The sequence below is a fragment of the Tenrec ecaudatus genome, chromosome 12, assembly GCF_050624435.1.
Source record: "Tenrec ecaudatus isolate mTenEca1 chromosome 12, mTenEca1.hap1, whole genome shotgun sequence".
NCBI classification, from domain to species: domain Eukaryota; kingdom Metazoa; phylum Chordata; class Mammalia; order Afrosoricida; family Tenrecidae; genus Tenrec; species Tenrec ecaudatus.
The window spans coordinates 34,527,663-34,549,271 of NC_134541.1; positions in this window are offsets into that span (position 1 = coordinate 34,527,663).

Sequence of the window (21,609 nt, forward strand, 5' to 3'; positions counted from 1 at the left end):
GTGGGTTGGCAGCTCTGACCTGTGTTCCCGGCACAGTACTCAACCACAGGGGACCATGGCTCTTCCACAGGGCTTCCCCTGCTCAGCTTCTCCCCATGAGTGCCGCAGGAATCACCCAGACACACAGACTCCTCTTCCTTTGTTGGGTAACGGGACCATCTCCTTCAGGGATTTCCATCGTTGTGACTCAAGGCCTTGTGCACATTTTCAGCATGTCAACACAGAGTTTCTAGTGGTTGTTGACTAGGTAGGATAACTTGTTCTGTTTCTCTGGGTGGCCATACAGAAGCCAAGGCTGGTGGCAGTGGTAGTCACAGCGAGCTCCATCAGGCCAGTGAGGAATACTCGTTGCTGATAGAGTCTATGTGGCACAGTGGGCTGATTTCCTTCCAAAGGCTGACATGTGAAGCCGTAGTGCCATGGAAGGTGGTGAGGCTAAAATCGTCTTTGGTTGAATCAGAGGTTCAAAGGGGTTACATGTTGACAATCCATGTGGAAGCCACCACGAACTCAGGAGACCTGGTGCTGTAGTGGGTTCATATTGAGCTGCTAACCTCAGTGTGAGGAGTTCAAACCCACTCGCCACTATGTGCGGCAAGATAGGCCTTCAGCTCCAGAAAAGATTCAGAGCCTTGGAAATTACAGGGGCAGGTCTACTCTGTTTCAATCTGTTGCTCTGGGTCACAATCGACTCCATGGCATGGAGTGAGTGAGTGGTGGCTTTGAGGTTATTTGTCCACAGGGGTGCTGACACGTGGGTGATGGAGTGTGGACCAGGTGCTACTGATTCCAGAGCAAAGGCAACCAGTGCCCCTCCATGGTGGCGAGTCAGCATGTGCAAGTGCGAGGAAAGAGCTTCAGGAGGAAATTCAGGAGATGACGCTAGTCACAAGGCTGCCTTAGGCTTCTGTGTGCTCAGGAAAGGAATCGGTGAATGGTGGCAACGGCTGAGTCTGCATGGAGGTAGGTTTAGTGGGCCAGAAATGTGGGTCTTGTTTTCAGCAGTAAAGATCTTAAAGGGTGGTAGATTTTCAGAGGGGTTACAACCATCAGCTGTGTCTGTAGGTGATGGAGCAGCAAAGTAAGGGAGTCTAGAGAAAGGAGACAGGGAGTGTTCATGAGTCTGCAAAGAGAGTGAGGTAGGAGGGGCGGGTGTTGATGGGGTGTTAAGTGGTCAACAGGAGTTGGAGAGCTGTTTGTACTGCACAGAGATGAAGGCTGACAGCAGGCTGAGGGTAGCGACACGGGACAGCACATCTGGAGTCCTGGTGGTGTGACTTGAGAAGGTCTTAGGGAGGGAGTGTCCTGCTTTCCAGAGGGGTTGTTGGCACCAAGTGCCATAGGGCCACCTGCCACGTGGGTACTAACTGTTGTGAAGAGGGGTTCAAGTGAGACAGGGTTTCCCCCAAGATGCCTGTTCCTGGGTAAAAATATTCTGAGGCATAAAACTGATGCCAATCGGCACACGAGATCAAGGGGTTAGAATCAGAGATGGAGGAGCAGAATGACGTGTGTGTGGAAAGCTTAGCACAGACCCCTCTGGCAGGTGGTAGGTAAACTGGTTCTTGGTCCTTTCCAGTGGCGATGTCTTCAGATGAAGACTCTTGAGATGTCTTTTCCAGAGAAGAGCCCTTGGGCTAATATTCTGGAGGACACTCTGCTTGGATAGGGGACAGCCTTCCAAAGTAGCTAACCAGAGTCATGAGTAGGGCGAAAGATCATTATGTAATATGTAGTAGCCCTTAGTGACCCTGGTTACAATTTGACTCAGAGGCTACTGGACTGCAGAGCCTTACAAGCCTAGGAGGTTTACTTCAGGCACAGCAAGCACGTGCCTGGGCAGTGCTGACTTGGGTTCTGCACCTTGAGAGCCACCTGGAGTCATTTGAAGAGCATTTCTATGGACGTTTCTAGGTGCCTCTCTGTACTCAAAACAAAGACTAATTTTCCAAGACTGTCTATGAGGCTCTAGAGCATAGGTGTGTGAGGAGGTGTAGATTCAGATGGGGACAGGAGTCTAGTGTATGTGCGGGTTGAGAGACTTGTCGAGTTTGTGCTTGAATTGAAACCAGGTTGATTCAAGCAAGCTTGTCAAACTGTGCCAGGAGATTTCGAAGTGACGCTACACGTGGCCTCAGTGCGCACACACCTGTTTGGGTGAAAGGTGCACGGGAAATGTGTAACTTAGGACAGCCTCTGACCACTCCAGCTCCTCTAAAGCATGCAGGTCCTTCTGCTGGTTTTGCAATGAAGTCTTGATATCCCTTGAAGACTTGCAAGCGATGCTTAGGAAGTTGAAGGAAGCTCCTCTCAAGAGGTATGTGCTGCCTGTAGGGGATATCCCGAGCATATCAGAGACCCATTTTGAAGATCATTTCCAGATTGTCAATTTAAGGTACTTTTTTGACATCCATTAGCTTTATTTTTCCCACATCCTTTGATTTTTATTCTATATTTTTGCCTTTGCATCTAAGGTGTGTTTCTCATAACGAGCATATTGATAAGTCCTATTTTCCTATCCAGTCTGCTATTGTCTCTTGACTAGCACATTTCATCCACACACAATATTGCTTTGTGTGGATTTGTCGCTGTTATTTTACTGCATGTGTCTTTGTGGTGTTATTGTTTTCTTTGTTCCACATACATTTCTGTGATGGATTCCATTTGTTTGTGGGTTTTCTTGTCCTTCTTGGTTTGCTGTTATTTTACTACTGACAGCTCTTACGGGTTTCTTCATTTTGAAAAGGGTTTTCTATTTTCTGAGATTCCCTTGATATTTATTTTCTTATCTAGTGTAAGATGGTCTATTTTCTCTTGTGTACTACTTGCCTTCCTCTCCGTACAATTGCTTTGCATGTACCTTTCCTCCTCTATTTGCTTCGTGTTTGTCTCCATTGCAGATTGTTATTTGTAGCTCTCTCTTTTCAGACTTGTGCCATATTTGGAGAACTGCTTCACCTTGGTTGATATTTGGTGGGTAGTGTCTTGTCCATTGATCTCAGCTTTATGATCGTTGCTGTTACTTTTGATTCTCTGTCCAAAGAACTCCCTAAGTATTTTTAAAAAGCTCATTCTGCTTTGACAGCTTTCTGGAATTCTCCTTGACTGAAAATGCCCTTATTTCTCCTTTATATTTTGCTGGATGTAAGATCCTTGCTTGGCAGTTATTTCTTTTAAAGTTTCATATATGTTGTCACGTTGCCTTCTTGCCTGCAGAGGTTTGTTGAAGGAAAACAAACAAACAGAAAACCACACTCAGCTTAATTGTTTACTTTCCCTTTGCAGACCCCCTGCTGGGGCTGCCTCCATAAATATGCTCCTTACAGTTCTGCTCACAGGCGTGCCCTCATGGCTCCTCAGATTTTGCATCTATGGCTTTATTCTGAGAAGTCCACTCTCCCATGCCATTTTCCCTGAGCCTTTGGATCCCTCTCCTAGGGTATGCTACGGTAGGTCTGATACTTCCGCTTGACTTACCGTAGATGTCCAACCAATGAATGACTACATCAACCCCACAGCTCCAATACTGGACAGAGAATCTGTGCTGAGTGGGCCATATCAATAAACTGAGACTTATCAGAGTTTATGTTCCTTGCACAATAATCCCACAACCTTTATAACGATCCCAACACATATTCTGCAGGTTTCTGTCTGCACAAGTTAAGGAATTCTAGAATATTGTTCGGGGTAGAGAATAGCTGTTCCTGGCCCAACACCTGGGCTTCACTTTGGGGACTTGCTATGAGTTAAGTCTAGTTAGGGTCTGGAGGCCATAATGGGTGGGAGGTGTTTCCTGGGGCAATGCAGCAGTGTCTTGTAAGGCATCTGTCTCAGGTAATGCTCCAGAGATCAGGGGTCCTCAGACTTTGTAAACAGGGGGCCAGTTCACTGTCCCTCAGACCCGTTGGAGGGCCAGACTATAGGTTTAAAAAAACACTATGAATAAATTCCTTTGCACACTGCATATATCTTATTTTGAAGGGAAAAACAAATGGGGCGAAAACACCCGGAGGGCCGGATAAATGTCCTTGGTGGGCCGCATGTGGCCCGCAGGCTGTAGTTTGAGGACCCTGCTCCAGATATAGTCTATGCAACATTACCTGCACACATCCCAAATTGTCAGGGAGTCCATTCTGGCACATTGGGAGCCTGCAGGACAGAGTAAAACTGCTCTGAGACTATAATTCGTTATGAGGACAGAAAACCTCATCTCTCTCTAGGGGGGCTGCTGCAGGGGTCACATTGCTGCTCCTGTGGTTTGGAGCCCAAAGGATGATCTCTGTGCCATAAGGGCTCCTCTCCGCAAGCAGAGTGAGCCTAATCTCCTCAAATGTGTCTGTGTGTGTGTGTGTGTGTGTGTGTGTGTGGTGGTGGGGGGCAGATAATGGTCTTACTCAGAGTGGATTAATCTCTTCAGATGGGAGGGTGCATGCTGCTAGTTGGGGTGCTTGGAGTGGCTCAATGGCGTCTAGGGGCTCAGACCCTCCACCTTCTGCATTATCAGTCCATATATCCCCATCCCAAGTGCCAGGGTCCCAATTCTTTCCAATCAGTGCTCTCACTTTAATAGCAGACAGTTTTCTAAGTTGAGAATTAAGTGGGTGTTATAATTCAGCTACTAAGACGATAAAACTCTGGGTTTGGTTTTTAGCAACAGCACATCTGTTACAGAAGTGATAAGGCTTTCTTCCCTGCCACAGGTAGAAGCTTGGAGATTTTTTCTGCCACACAGAAAGGAGTCCTGGTGATGCAATGGTTGTTAAGCTATGTAATCAGACTTGCGAACCAACTAAGAAAACTCATCTTTATAATTTTGCCTTTTAATTCATTGGTTATACATTGGCCTACTATCCACAAGGTGAGCAGTTCAAAACCACCAATTGCTTCATGGAAAACAATGGAGGTTTTCTATACCCATAAAGAGTTCAAATCTAAGACAACCCACAGGGGCAATTCATCTCTTTCTCCTTGGCTCCCTATGAATCAGAATTGACTGTATGGCAGTGAGTTTGGCTTCTTTTTGGCATGCCACATTTGAGCCAGGCTTCTAAATGTGCATCCATTTATTTGCTTTACCAGTTTGTCTATCGTAAGTGGAAATAACCAATCAACTTCACAAAACTTCTCATACTTAAAAAATTGTAGAAAGCTACCAAACCCATGTTCACTCAGAGCCTCACTCTTCACCAACAGTTCATCTGTCTGTGATGCTATTTTGGGTATTAGCTTTTTGACCTATACCATGGATTAACAATGCCTCTTTGATGAATAGTAATAGATTTATCAATACTTACAAAGACAGATGTGGGGTATATACAGTACCTTTAGGGCTTGTATCAAACTTGAGAACCAATTCAGAAGACTTATTTTTTTTCTCATTTTCTTTCTTTAGACCACTCCAATTCTTTAGAATTGACTTCCAGTCAATCCTAACCCATAGCAACCCTACAAAACAGGGGAAGCTTCCCCTGTGGGTTTGGGAGACTGTAATTCATTACTGGATAGAAATGCTCATCTTTTGTCGGTGGAGCAGCATTTGGTTTTGAACTACTGACCTTGACATTAGTAGCCAATGCATAACCACTATGTACCAAGGTTTTCTAGGGAAGCAAGACCAATGATACTTATATGTGTATGGACAAAAAGAGATTTCTATCCACAATGGCTTAAACAGTTGTAGAAGTAGGTAAATCCCATTTGGTTCAAGTCCATAGGTCAGATATAAGCTGGGGGCTTCTCCTGACTCCTCGAGCTACAGGAACTGATGGACAGGAAAGAGGAAGATGCAGTAAGAGGGTCTCAGGTGGGGAAGGCAGAGCTGTGGGAATCTGAGGTTAGATGAAAAACATCCAAGTCGGCATTCCACTGATGGTTTGTGTGATCAGTAAGTGACATAACAGGAAATTGATAAACCAGATGTAGGATCCAGAACCAGCTAAAGGCAAATGGGCAAGACAAAGCTGGATTCTGCTTAGGGCCCCCCTTATACAAGTGACCACACCCCAGAAGAGGGCTCATTAAGCTTAGATGTGATTGCTAGGTTGAGCTCCAACCCTACCTTCACCCAGACAGGTTCAGTGAACAGATACCCTGACCATCATGGGGGAGAAAGAGAACATTCAAATGCAGTGGAGAAAGGTCAATCAGAGTCGTAGGGTAGTCTCATCCCTCACACGACGGAATGCTTTCTCCCAGTCTTTTCTCAATACTTTGAGGACTTTGTCTCAGGAACGGACCCCATCTGGCACTGCTGAGGGATTAACTCTCTCTATAAATGTATCGGATGAATCCACACCTGATGAAGGAGCAGACTGTTGATGGTCCTATGACATTATAGTTCAACTTCAGAAACCAGTTAGGTGCTGTGTTATTGTAACTTGGTTTAATAGTGAAGCACAGAAAAGCTTATGGTTCTAAGAATCAGTTTTGAATCTTTATTAGCAAATTAATTTGCTCAACCTTGATACTGTGTGTTGACCTATTCACACAAACACACATAATCTGTACGCACTGTAAAACCACCTTCTTTTGTTGCACATTACTGAATGCTCACAATTGCCTCACACAGAATTTTGCTGAACAGTGGCTTCATTTTTCCCCTAGCTCTGCAACATAGTTGTGGGTGAGTCAACAAGAATATAGCTCATTTGTGTTGAAAACCTCCAGAAACGTCTGGAGACTAGAGCTAACTACATACCTCTGAAGTCAGAGGTCAATACTGGTTTTGAAACTTGAGGACATAAACAAGGCTCCTTCTACCAGGAAAGAAAACAACACATTGCCATCCAGGAAGAGATTTTAGAAATGGAAATTTTATAGCAGAAGCTTAAAAAAATAAAAAGAGATGATATTAAAAGAGTCTCCACTAAGAGAACAAGAAGTCAAAAAAGATTTTAAAAATTGGCAAGAAATAATAAAATAATTGGAGGAACAGTCTAGTAGGTCCATTTAAAAATTATTTTTTAGTAGGTGTGGTAGTAACATAATCTGCTGTCAATTTTTGACTATTAAGAGTGAAGGAGTGGCGTTTAGCCCGTTAATCAGGTCTCAGCTTGGTGACCTCGTTTGGAGGCTGACAGAGATAAATAGCTCCCTGGAGGTGGGACAGGGCCACTCCCTGTAAGATATTCCTGCTGACAGGACACGTGAAGCCATGCTCGAGCCCTGGAGCTGAAGGAACCACGTCGAGAACTACACCAGCACTGAGATGCTTACACTGCCACTGGATCCACAAGATTTTCCACCCACTGGCCTGCAATCTTGTATTTGGCATCATTGCATGTGTTTAGCGAGTCTGAAGAGGACTTCATAGATTGATATTGGACATATGGCTAATATCAGGCTTATGGACTTGATCTGGAATGGGCTGTGATTGTTTCTCAACATTCAACTGCTCTTGTATAGAAAGCTCTTTCTTAGACACCTTGAGTCTCCCTGGATTTGTTTCTCCAGTCTACCCAGATTAACAGAGGAGGTCCATTTCCCCTCATTCCTTTGAATGAGAATTTAAGACAGGAAAATTGCAGACAATATAGTTCAATGCAAACAAATGAGTCCAGGGAATTAAATACTTTAGTGGCAGAAGAATTGTAAGAAAAAAATTAAATTAGTAGAGATGTCCTATAATTCAGTTGTAGCAAGAAGCTGTTACCAAACTTAGGAGCTCGCGAAAATGCTATGAGGTGATGGTACTTAAGTCCAGGAGCTGGAAGCCCATACCGAGTGTTGAAATCATGGGGGCAGAACTGGTAGCACAGAGTTGTTTAGTGATAGTATTTTCAACGTCCACAACAAAAACACGTTGAATTCAGCTAGAACTCTATGATCATATATGAGAAAGACAAGCAGAAAAAATAACTGTTGATCACAACAAACTATGGGTAGCACGGTCAAGAATGGGAATTCAAGAACACTTCATTGTGCTCATGTAGAAGCTGTACCTGGTTCAAGAGGTAGCCGTGCAAAGAGAACAAGGGATGCTCTGTGGTTTAACATCATCAAAGGTTTGCATTATGCTTGTATTCTCTCACCATACTCAATATGTATGCTGCGCAAATACCCAGAGAAGCTGGATTATATGAATAAGCATGCACATCGGGACTGGAGGCATCTTTACTAATAACCTGTGATATTCAGATGACAACCTTGTTTGTCGAAAGTGAGGGGGATTAAAACACTTGCTGATGAAGTTCAAGGGCTGCAGCCTTCAGCATGGGTTACAACTCTATGAAAGGAAAACCCAAGTTCTCACAACTGGACCAATAGGTAGTATCATGATGAATGAAGTAAAATTGAAGTTGGTAAGGATTTCATTTTGCTTGGGCCCATAATCAATGCTGATGGAAGCAGCCGTCAAGAGACTGAACTACACTTTGTATTGGGTTAATCTACATGTATGTTATTCTGAGGACTAAGGTGCACATTGAAAAAGGAAGACCAAAGAAAATCCAGTGCCCTTGAACCACGGTGTTGGAGAAGAGTACTGAGAGTATATGGACTGCCAGAAGAACAAACAGACCAGTCTTGGAAGAAGGACAGCCAGAATGCTCCTTAGAGGCAAGGATGGTGAGTCTTTGTCAAAACGAGGGAGGCCGTAGGTGAGATTGATTGACAGTAGCTGTGTCACTGGGAACTCCACCCTAAGAACAAGTGGGAGGATGGTACAGGAAGGACCAGGTGGTGTGTTTCCTTCTGGGGAGCTGGGAGTAGGAATGAACTTGATGGCCCCTGACAGCAACATCAACTACAGATCAATCTCTCAAACACGTATTGAAGAAAAGTATGGGTTCATTTGTGTAACCTTCAAAATCGGACCTAAAACTTACAATTAAAAGTCATCAATCTCTCCATTACCAACTAAGTGGACAGTCCCCCTTCCCCCAGAAGAATTCATTTCAGAGGACAGCACTGAAGCTCCAGCTCCAGGCGAGGGACGTGTCTGATCAAAGCACACGGGAGCAAACCAGGAGGGAGGAAAAAAGAGTGAACCACATCCTGGCCCATCAAGCCCTGAGAACAAGATTTCTGTTCAGAGAAGCCAATGCACAGAGAGGACCATAGGGTCAACCCCACAATGAGCCACGACAATCCTCACTGACCCATTGCATCACGGGGGACAACACTGGAGACACACGGCGGGAATTGTGCCGGCCCTGACCTCACCACATGGAGGCGAGGCGCTGGGAGCGTGCAACAGAGCAGCAAGGGGAGCAGAATGAAGTCCCCAGGGAACACCAAAAACAGACTTTGGGGCCAGGACATAGTGCCCCATCAGACTTGACTGGAAAACACTTATAAAGGACAATACATAGACCTTGGCTCATCTATCTTAAAAACTTGTCGACCCCTGATCTGCATCGATTCACCTTCCAATTCACCCTGTCTGCGGACCAGATTGTTTACACGGGTGTTCAATCACCTGAGGGAATTAACTAGAGGCTTAACGCACAGGAGGTCTACGCAAATGGATGGGGCTTTCACTGTCATCCTTAGCCTTCTGCTAACCAGGTTTTTAGAATTTAAACTTTAATATAATTCCCTCCTCTAATCTTCGAGTCGACCGTGTCTTTATTTTATTAAAATATTTTAAATATAAATTAAGTGGAGATTTGCATTTCAGATCATCCAACTGGTACTTAACAACTTAAACTACTTACCCAAACACTCAGTAGCTTGCCCTGCTGTCCTCCTCTCCCCTCCCTCTAATGGAATGCTAGCTTCCACTTCACCCAAGTTAACACTTCTCTCCCCCCCACCTTGTTTCATCGTCTTTCCTCATGACCATGGTAACCATCAAAGCCTGCTTCCTTGGGTATGGAAAACATTGTCTTGATTTTTTTCTTTATAACAGCCATAGTTCCTTGTTTTTAACCACCCTGTTCATTGCCTCTCATGAATTGACATGTGTCTGAGAAAGAACACATAAAACTCATGGTGGCATTTGCTCTGAGAAGGAAACTGGGTGACTGAGGACAAGCCACCTGCCCGAACCACGGTACTTCCAATACTCAATACTGAACACCTCAGTGAAAAGGAGATCAAGAATGTGATCCATGTAAACCCGACGAAGGAGAACACCTCCAAGATTTACTGTTACTGTGGAGCAAAACCAGACAGACAAACACGAGGTTAACAATGGTATGCAGAGCACGTTCCCGTTTGGATTGTTATTATTTTAAAGAAAGGATTCTAAGACAATGTTATCTCTTGGGGGGAACAGGGTACCTGACATGGTTAGAAATTGCTTTCCAGGATATGCTCATGTGTTGCCTGCAAATGTTCATTTAAATTTTGTTTTTGAATTATGTGCTGAATCTTCCTAATAATAAAACAATTTTAAAGAACAAGTAAGTCCCAAATTCTTCTCCTTTGTAGCCCTAATCAACTCCACATCATCTCTCAGAGACTCAGTTTCTTCACCCATGAAACAGGAGTAACACTGCTTCCTTGTAAGGTCGCTGTGAGAAGAAATGAGACCCCATGTACTAAGTGTTGGCCCCACGAAGAGGCTCCCTATCTCACTGAAATCTCATTCAATTTCATTAAAACAGCAAACGATTTCAGAAAGAGATGAGAAAGACATTAACTCACCACAGTCTCACGACAAGACTATTATTCATGTTTCCCAGTGACTAGGAAGCCAGGATGCCCCAGTCCTGAGTCCCATCTTGTGGAACAGCACTAACCTAGGATGCAGAGGGTCCCATCTGGCCAAGACTTGCTGCTTTGGATCAGGATGCTCAGTCCCAGCAGAGTTAGCTGCAGCTGCAATGACAACAGAAACCAGCTCCTTGAATGCCAACATAGCTATACAAGATGAGTGAGTAGTGTCCTGTGATGCACAATGGTGGTACCGGGAAGAGGAAAGCCTTCTGAAGGGGTAGGAACTAGTCCTGGTCTGGTTTTGGTGTCTGAACCATAAATAAACTGGTAATTGCCCCTTCTCTTCTATATTCTGGTAGAGAGTGATCTTAGTCTCAGGATTGGTCTGACACTAAGTCTATGAACTGCTGATTACAAAACAGATTGTCGGAGCCGGGCCTGGGCCTCGGCGGGCCGCGGGGCTGCCCTCTCGCCGCCCTCCAGCGCCCCCTCGGGGCCGGGCCGCGCCGAGCTGGGCGGCCGCCGGCCGGGGCTGGGGGTTGGGAGGGGCGGGGGTCGCGGGCGGGTCGCTCGTTCGGCCGCTGGCGGGGGGCGGGGGCCGGGCGGCCGCGCGCGAGGCCGGGCCAGCTGCCGCCGCGCCCTCGGCCTCCGACTCCGGCTCCGGCTCGGCTCGCCCTGGCGGCGGTGGCGCCGTGAGGAGGAGTCCGCGCTCCTCTGTGGCGGCGGCCGGCTCCAGGCCGGGTTTTGGCGCCGCCCGCCTGCTGCCTCCTGGCGGCTCCTGAACTCCAGTCCCCTCTCTATCAGCCTCTCACTCCGTCTCAATATGTCTCAAGATGGCGGCCAATGTGGGATCGATGTTTCAATATTGGAAGCGCTTTGATTTACAGCAGCTGCAGAAGTTCTCAAGTTACCAAGCCCTCTGAACCAAGTGTGCCACCTCTAGGACCACCATCTCCTGGACCACCTCAACCTTATCCATCCTAGACCTGAATGGACAACCCCTCCCAGCAGAGTAGAAAGGCGGTGCTAGGAGCAAGGCAGAGGCAAAACCCAAGAACAGGGTTCTTCTCTGTTGAAGCGCGATAAACTCACGGGGAAGCAAACAAGCATCTTCATCCACGTGAAGTGAATCTGTGAATCAGCAGCTCCCAACTGACCAAAGCACGCACAGAGCAGCCCAGCATCAAGGTCCGTTTCTGTGCACTGCTCCCACTGTGAGGAAGAGCTTCATGTGCATTAATAGGGAACTTTTGTAATATTTGAATTTTGAATAGTGGTTTTTGTCAGAAACTGGAAAAAATCTCAAAGCCTGAAGAAACTCCTTTCTAGTACTGAACATTCAAGGGAGCCTGTAGAAGCCTGAAATGATTGCTAGGTGACCACCTGGATCTGCTTGTTGAGTGAAAGTGGCAGAATAGCAGCAATAGAGCAGCGGGTTCATTCTGACCACTGACACTCGTGGACCTGGTTTACAGGCAGTAGAGAAGAAGATGAGAGCAGGTTGACTCGTTTGAAGTCCATGACCTACTCTGAGGGGACTAGAGTTGTGGAGAATTGGTGATGGGGCCAAGGCCTAAAGGCAATGCGACCAATGGACACTGAGGTGAGGCCAAGAGAGGGAGCCCACATTGACTTGACCCGAACCCGACCAGATGAAGAGAAGAATGTTGAGCCTGTGCACTGGTATATACTGCTGCAGACTGTATAGACGAACTGTCCTGCTTTGACTTTCTTGTGGATGTGGACTTCACAAGGTTCCAACTGGCATGAAGACTCTTTATATTGAAGAATATGATTGTCTCCTCAGAGCACTGGGTTGATGGAAGTAGGCAGTAGAGAAACTGGATAGCCAAAATGGGCCAGATAAAGGCGTGAAGTGTCTAGCTTACAAGATTTCATAGATACTGGAATATATTCATAGAATTATAGGATTAATATGTGGGTGTACCTTACCTGCAATTGTTAAGCATAGGATATTTTTGTTTCATCACTTACAGAATATTATGTTTAAAGGAGGGTGGCACACAGTGAAATGTACGCATTTTCATATTATACTGTTAGATACTGATATGATTCTATTATTGTTTTGAAATTATATACGGCTAAAGAATTTTGTGAAAATGTCAAATGGACAAGGGGTGGTCTGTTGTAGTTATACAATCTGGTGTCAATTTGGGACTTGAGAGGATTAAGAGTGAAGGGGTAGACTCTAGTCTCTCTATTGGGTTATGGCCAATGAGGCCTCTTTGTGGGCCTGGCCTTCCCGTCAGGGTTCTGGGAAATCTGGTCTTTCCTCCTTGGAGGCAGCAGACTATCTTTCTGCTCATTCCCTGAGAGATGTCCTACTAACAAGACACATGGCACCACACTGATAGAACCCATGCCCTGGGAACTGGAGGAGCCACATGGAGACCCTGCCAAAGCTGAGATGCTTCTACCACCACTGGATGCAGAAGACTTTGCAACTACTGACCTGTGATCTTCCTGCATTTGGGGTCATTGAAGGTGTTTCATGAGTCTGAAGAGAACATTATAGATTGATATCAGACATGGGCTAATATTGGACTTATGGACTTGATCTTGGTTGGGCTGGAATGCTTTCTCAATATACAACTGTTCTTGTATATAAAGGTCTTTCCTATACACACACACACACAAAAAAACCAGATTGTCAATAGGACCCAGGAATCCCATTACTAGGTATATATTCCAGAATGAAATTAATCAACCCTAGAAGAACATTATTAGATGCGACATTTTAAAAAAGGAAAGCTTTTTTACACTCAGAGAAATATCTTTCAAGTATTACTATGGGTAAGAGAGGTGGGAAGGTAAATTACTAACTACAGGGTAGACTTATATAAACTTGGGTGAAGTAGAAGGCAAGATACGATTAAGAGTGAGGTCAGTAAAAATGATGGAGGCAAGAGAAAACACTGGCAGGAGTGCAAGAGTTAACAGTAATAGAGGTACATTGCTATAGACATCATTCAACAATGGTGATCTCTCAGTAAATGCATATAAATGTATATTTACCTTTACAGCAATCATATCCATGGGGGAACAACCGAGCTTAACTGGGAACATACGTGACAATGTTCTACATCCTACTTGGGTGAAGAGTGACTGGGGTCTTCATGGCTCACGAGGGATGAACTGAAGTGAAACTCTTGGCTTCTCCTCGTCTGGAGGGATGGATACTAAAGAAAATTGAAGATGTATAGAAATAATTATTCCATCGGAGTAATGGCTCAGAACATCAGCTTTCATGTTGCTGAGTCCACAAGCATTATTAGATGATATCTGACTAGCATAACAAACTGCTCTGACAGGAATTACATTAGAAGGTTCTAGATAAACTGAGATTGAAATGTGATATAAAACAGGATCACAAGCAAACAAACAAAAAACCAAAATAGGCTTACTGGTTGGATAAAGATTGGTGATGCCCCAGGACTATGGAGATTATCGTATTTAGTGATCCTTGAGGTCTGGAACTGCTTTTACTCCTGTGGCTCCATTTTCAACCAAATAAAAGACAGGTTCACAAAACAAAACAAACTCACTGCCATCAAGTCAATCCCAACTCATAGTGACCCCACAGGACAGGGGAGAATTGTGCTGTGAGTTCCAAGTGTAACTCTTTATAGGAGTAGAAAGCCCTTCTTTACCCCTCTGAGAAGCTAGTGGTTTGGAACTGCTGACCTTGTAGATTGCACCCCAATGCATAACCACTACTCCACCATGGCCTTTAGCAGTCCTTGAGGTTTGAAATTGGCTCAGTTTTCACCCAAATAAAAGACAGGTCTCTAGGGGTCACAATAATAGCAGGGAAGTAGGGATTCCATAGAATGATCAACCACTTGAGATCAAAATAGCAGTATTTACTCAAAGACAAAGTTCAGAAGGGCTTGGACAGAGGAGGAATGCAAATGGGAAACACAGGGATGAAGTGGCGAGAGTGAGCTGACACTGTGGTGATTACAATCAATGACAGGAAACAAAATGTATATCAACCGTTGAATGGGACACTAATTTGCTCTGTAAACCTTCAGTCAAGTCATAATAAAGTCATACACACACACACACACACGACAAACAGATATAGCCAATAATGTTCTGGTCAACAGAGAATAGAACCAAAGTTCTCATGGTCAGTGTTGAGCAGGACTGGGCCTCATCAGCTGACTTCACGGACTTTTAGCATCTAAATTTTGTGGACTATCACGAAGATTGTCCACAATTGCTGATGACAAAATGGGTGCATAAGTAAATGTAGTGAAAGAAGCTGATGGTGTCTGGTTATCAAAAGAGATAGCATCTAGGCTTGTAATTAAACAAGTGGTTATCATCTAGCAGGGAAGCAACAGGCCCATATGGAAATAACACCCCCGTCTGTGTAGTCATTAGATGCCAAAGGAAAGAGGTATCAGAAGTTCAAAAACATGCAACCAACTCAATGTGAAAGGATGTTATAGACCCAAAACTCACCTGTAAGGTAATCCCTGACAGTCCCTCTTAGAAGGGCCACATGGAAAGTATGAAAAATCCTGGGTGCAATATGGCACTCATGAACCACACAGTTATTTGCTAGTTCTTTAATATTTCCTCCCCTTACAATAAAGGCTGTTATTTGTTTTACCTCATTAATCGTGTTAGATTTGTGTATGTTCTTTTGTGTATTTAAGGATCATTTGGTTCATGAAACTCAAGATAGATAACCCTTCCGAAACAGTTACAGGAATAATGGTTCCCTAAGGGTACAGGAGGGGCTGGGGAGGAATGGAGAGCTGACAGCATTGATGATTGTATAACTCCACTCCAGAATTGTACATAAATAGGCATAAAACTATCATTAAAAAAAAAGAAGAGGAAGAGTGTCCAAAATGACTTACCTCAACTTGGGTCCTCATCAGTTTCTTAAAAACAACAAACAAAAATACACAATAAAGAAAACTTAGTCTGGAGATCTAAATCAGTGTTTCACAAAGTGGGGCATACTCTCCCCTGAGCCATGCTGGAACTGTCTAGGGGAATCGCAAAAGCAGATGTCTATATTTTATTTTGGATTTTGGACTATTCCACAAAAGTGTTTAATTGCCAGAGGGAGGATGGAGGTGCATTTAGTATTTTTCTGAAATTTTGGCCTTGGACCGACTTACTTTGGGAACCTCTGACCTACACGAAGCTCTGACATATGTGGACCGAGTGTCCACAGAAAGTACTTTCTCCCGTTTCCATGCAGATCTCTATATTCCTCCAGCCCTACATATGTGACTCTTCCTGCCAAGCAAAGTTTGAGAGGAGCCACCCAGACATGAATATCGTGTCTAAGGACTCCTCTTCACTAACCTCTACACTAGCCCTCTCGCCTGCCCAACAGCCCCAGAGAATGGTGTCCAATTTCTTGCTCAGGGATGATTCTCCCCACTAGGCGCAAAATCTGACTCCACTCTTCATTCCCTATATTAATATTTGCCTTAGAGTCAACGTATTCCCAGCCTTCCCCGATGGCTATCCATCAGCATCCTCTTCAGGCGGAGTACTAACGGTTCCAGGCGCCATCATCAGCCTTTGCTCCTCCAGCTCCCTGACACTGTCCGGGACACTGGCCTTCACTCATCCTCACAGCGCTGTTCCTGTCCCAGGACTCCCCCCTCCGGCTCCTGATTCCCTTCCATCTCCCTCAAGGCATTCAGTTCGGGACTCAGGGATCCCTAGCCCTGCCTTACCTCAGGCCTTCCCAAGCTCACACCTGATCCCAACAACAAAGTACACAAAATAGAGTCCTGCAGATCAACCCCACCATGGACCTGGATGTAAAATCCATCCTGTACTGTGGGGGCGGCCAGTGCGGTGCCCAGGGAAGTGGCGTCGGGCTTTCTACGCGGTGAGGATGTCAGGGGGGTCTCCACTAGGGAGTCCTGGGAAGCCGGTCCAGTTTGTCTACAAAGGTCCCCGGTTGTCAGGGAAACGTCCCCATCGCAGTGTCCTGGACCACTGCCCTGGAGGAAGCCCTGTCGGACCTCGCCCCGGGGCTGGAAGTCTCCCGGCTGCCCATCCGGCCCGGGCGCCGCGTACCTGACCCAGGGAGAGCCATGCGGGGCTGACCCGGGGCCACAGGCGAGGCGACCCCAGGTGGTGCGGGGTCCACATCCACGGTGGCTGTTGGCGGAGGACGCCGAGCCGCTAGGAGGCGCTCTCGGGCCCGCGGCTCCGGAGAGACGGGCGGACAGGCGCGAGCGGGGCGGGAGGCTGGCACAGTGGAGAGGAAACTCGGGGGGCGGGTTGGGAGAGTGGGGTCGTGCTCTGAACGGGCGGCAACCCACCCGTGCCCTCTTTTCGTTGCCGGGCGTCCAGAGCAGGAAAAGCAAGCGCAGTTCTGGACGGTGACGGTTGCCTAACGGTCGCTCAGCCTAACGGTGCAGGTTCCTCGTGCCGACGGCACGTTCTCCGCAGCCCCTCAGCCAGGGACCCGGACGTATCGGGGGCGTGGTCACGCTCAGGCCCCGCCCCACCATCGGGCTCCAGGCCTCGAGCCCCACCTTGTGGTGGGAGCCCTGTGAGTCTCTGCGGAGGACCTCCTCCAGCCTCCCCACTAGCCGCTAATCCATGTAGCATCCTGTCTTCACAAAACCAGATTTTGAAACAAACAAACAAGCAAACAAACAGATTTTGGTGGCCCTCTGGTTGGCAGTGTACACCCAGACAGGCGCAGGCTGTGTGCCTTAAAGGGTACAGGGTTCCAGAGAAACGTCTGTTCTTTCCTGCCTCTACCCATTTCTGAAGGTGGGTCCTTGGACAAGAAATGTGATTCCACTGAGCCCCTCAGTCTTTTCTTCTGCAGAACAAGAGAATGACATTTCCTTGATAGGTTGTCAGGTCTATTTGATCAATTTGATGTGAATCCTGTATTGACTTTATCAGGATGTCTTAAATGTCCTGTACTCATCTTCTGCCAATAAATTACAAAAACTGGAGTTTTATCTATCTATCTATCTATCTATCTATCTATCTATCTATCTATCTATCTATCTATCTATCTATCTATCTATCTTACTATTATGGGAAAATGATGCTTACAATGACTTAAGTGGCAATACTGGCTGAAATATTCTACCCCCGTCAATGAAAAGGTGGACAGCCCTCAGATGTCTGTGCAGGTCACTGAGGAAAGACTCAAGGGGTAGCAATTAAAAGTGCTTCTTTTAAATGTTGAGCAAAGGAAAAGATTGCTTTGAGTGTAAATCCCAGTCACTTTAGGCAGGCACAGGCTCTAAGATGGGCCAGATCAGGGACCACGTCCCTCCCAGGGCTCTGCTTCTGAAGCCAGCCAGCCAACAGCAGCTTCACTCTGGTAACTGTGCTTCCCAGACTTCAGGGTAGATGTCCGAGTGTCCTCAGTTACCGTGAATGCGATGCCATTCCTCTTGAATTCCTCGTCCCTGGCATAGTCACCCATCTGTTTATCTGATTCAAAATGGCCCATGCCAATCCATTTCAGTTCACTGATACCTAGGATATCGATCGTTATGCATTCTCTTTCATTTTGTGATGACGTCCAATTGTTCTAGATTCATACTCCACTTGTTAATAGATTTCAGTCATTAATAGATGTTTTCAGCTCTTTCTTATAATTTGGAGCTATGCTGTATCATCAGATGACAGTCCCCAAACTTGACTCCATCCATGTCATTGTGGTGCGCTCTGTTTTGAGAAAGCCGTTCTTCCTCACTTATAGTTTAAATGCCTTCAAACTTGAAGGTTCATCTTCTGTCACCACAGCTGACAAGGTCTCCTGCTATTCCTGAGGTTTTCCATGCCTGACACTGTTCTGATGGATTCATAAGGTTTTCATTGGCAAACTTTGCAAAAGTAGACAGCCTATTTCTTCTTTGTCGTATGATCTTTGGAAGCTCAGCTGAAACTTGTTTACTCTGCGTGATCCTGCTGGTATTTTGAAAAAACCAGTAGCATCGTTTCCAGCCTCACAACACACAGCAGTCACAGTATGGCAATCTGACAGACAAGTGATGGATTTGGACTTCTAGTCTCCACAAACGCGAGAAAATAAATTTGTTCATTAAAGTCATCATCCACTTGTAGATATAGAAGGAGGTAACTGAGACACTGACTGTCTTAAGAATCATTTGGAGTTCTTATTGGTACATATATTTCCACCTCTGTTTTTTCACCTTATTGAAGGAAAGGATCCCGGGAAACTGTTTTTATTTGAATTCACTAGAGAACAAAGCATGAAACAAAATAAGAAACTAAAATAAAAATACACAGTTTGAATAATTATGGTGAAAATGATACAGCCCTGGTTCATACCTTTCCTTCTTTGAAAGCATGAAGTATTCCCTTGTTCTGTTTGCACAATGGCCTCTTGATCCATGTGTACTTGCTAGAAGGCACAATGGAGGGTCTCCATTTTTTGGGGTCTTCTCAAGGTTATTCATAGTTTGTTATGGACCATGTTATGCCTTGACATAGTAAATAAAACACAAGTAAACACCTTTCTGATAGTCTCTGCTTTCAGCCAAGATACAGCTGACATCAACAAGGATAGTCCTTGGTCCACATTCTCTGCTGAATCCAGCCTGGACCCCTAGCAGCTCCCAGTCAATGGACTGCTGCAACAGTTGTTGGGTGAGCGCCAGAACAAATTAACTGGCACGTAATATCAACGATATTATTCTGTAGTTTGAACATTCTGTTGGTTCCCCTTTCTTTGGAATGGGCACAAATATAGATCTCTTCCAGTCAGTTGGCCAAGCAGTTGTCTTCTAAATTTCCTGGCATAGACCAGTGCTTCGTCAGCTTGTTGAGACATTTCATGTACTATTCGATCAATTCCTGGAGGCTTCTTTTGTCTCCGGGCAGCATGAACTTCTTCTTTCAGCACCATTGGGTTTGCTCATATGCTACATCTTGAACTGGTGGGACGTCCACTAGTTGTTTTTGGTCTAGTGACTCGACAAACGACTCTCTCCATCTTCCTTTGACGCTTCAGGCATCACTCAATAGTTTGCTCAAAGGCCCTTTCAAGATTGCAGCTCAAGAATTGAATTTTTTCCTTGAGTTCTTTCAGTTTAAGATGGACTATCTGTTCTTTCCCTTTTCTAATGCTAGGTCTTCGCACATTTCATTAGAATATTTGGCTTTTCCTGTTTGCACTGACCTTTGAAATGCTTCACGTGGCCCTCTGACGTCATCATTTCCTTCATTTGTTTTAGCTACTCTACCTGTAAGAGCAAGTTTCAGAGCTTCTTCTGACATCTACTTTCATCTGTTTCATTTTTGTCTTTTCAGTGACCTTTTGCTTTCGTCAAGAATGATGGTCTTGATGTCCTCCCGCATCCCATCAGGTCTTTTTTCCTTAGTGTTCACTGTGGCAAATCTGTTCTGGAGATGTGCTCATCAGTCAGGTGGGACAGACTCAAATATACGGCTCACATATATTTGTTTTCATTTTCTTCTGCTTTAACCTGAACTTACAGGCGATCAGTTTGTGGTCTGTTCCACAGTCAACCTACGGCCTGGTTTTAGCTGCTGCTATTGAGTTTCTCCCGTGTCTTCCCACAGAGACGGTCCATTTTGTTTCTATGGATCCATCTGGAGTAGTCCCTGTGTAGACTCGCTGTTGAAAAATGTAATCACTATGAACAAGCCCTTAGCTTCATGAAATTCTTCCAGGCAATTGCCAATTTCCTATCATAGCTCAATATTTCCCAACTGCTGTCCGTTCTTCTTTGATTCCAACTTTTGCATTCCCATCACTGATACTTACCAATGCCTCCTGATTGCATCTTTGATCATTTTCAGATTGAGGTTTGGGGAAGAATTCTTCAATTTGTACATCACTTGTTTTTGTGGTTACTGCATAAATTTGAATAATAATTATATTGATTGGATTTCTTTGAAGGAAGGTAGCTATAATCATACTACAGACAGCATTGTTCTTCAAAATTGATTTTGCAATATCTTCTTTTAACAATGAGTGCCATGCCATGCCTCTTGATTGTTATTCTTGGCATAGTAAGTCATATTTTTCTCTGATTAAAAATGGTCAATACTATCCATCCTTAAGACCTAGGATATAGATTTTTATGATTTCCATTTCATTTTTGATAATTTCCAATTTTGCTAGATTTATACTTTGCACACTCCAACTATTGATTATTAGCAAACTTTTAAAGTTGTTTCTCTTTACCTTGAGTTCTGATCAATCATCAAATGAAGATCCTGTGGGACTCCATTCCCACAGGCTTTACCTGACTCAAGTCATCATGGTCAACTCCACTCAGAGAAAGCAGATCTGTCTCAGTCACATTTCCAGTGGAAGGTAGTAAGCAAAACTATTGTTTGGAAACACTGTGTTCTAAGCACTTTTCATTTAATCTGTTGTGACAGTCAAATTCCAAGATGCTCCCCAATAAGTTTCACCTCTTGTAGTAATGCCTTTGTTTCATCTCTTCTTACAGTGAATCTTGCCTGCACTGTAACCAAGAGAGGCTGTATGGAGTCCCACATGGAGTTCAATGTATGACTTCATAAGCTTGCTCATAAAAAAACACAGTTTTCACTTTGCTACTACTTTAATCACCTGCTCTGGGGAAAGGCAACTTTTTATTTTATAACAACACTCAAGCAGTTCCATTGAGAGGCCTGTGTAGTGAGATACTGAGACGCTTGGCCCAAACTAGAACCAACTACCCAGACTTGTTTTAGAAGCAGATCCTCCAATTTCAGTCAAGCCTCCAGAGGGCTGCAGCTCCAGTTCACATCTTGACTGGGGCCTCAGAAGAGACCCTGAACAAGACTCAGTCAGCTCAGCTGCTTCCAAATTCCAGATGCACAACATCTATACAAGGTAATAAATAAATGGTTTGGGTTGTTATTGCTGTTGTAAGCCCCTAAATTCAGGGGCTATTTGTGATGCTGCAGTGGAGAGCAAACACATTCTTACAATAGTTCTGTAAAGTAGAAATTAGGTAGATTCCC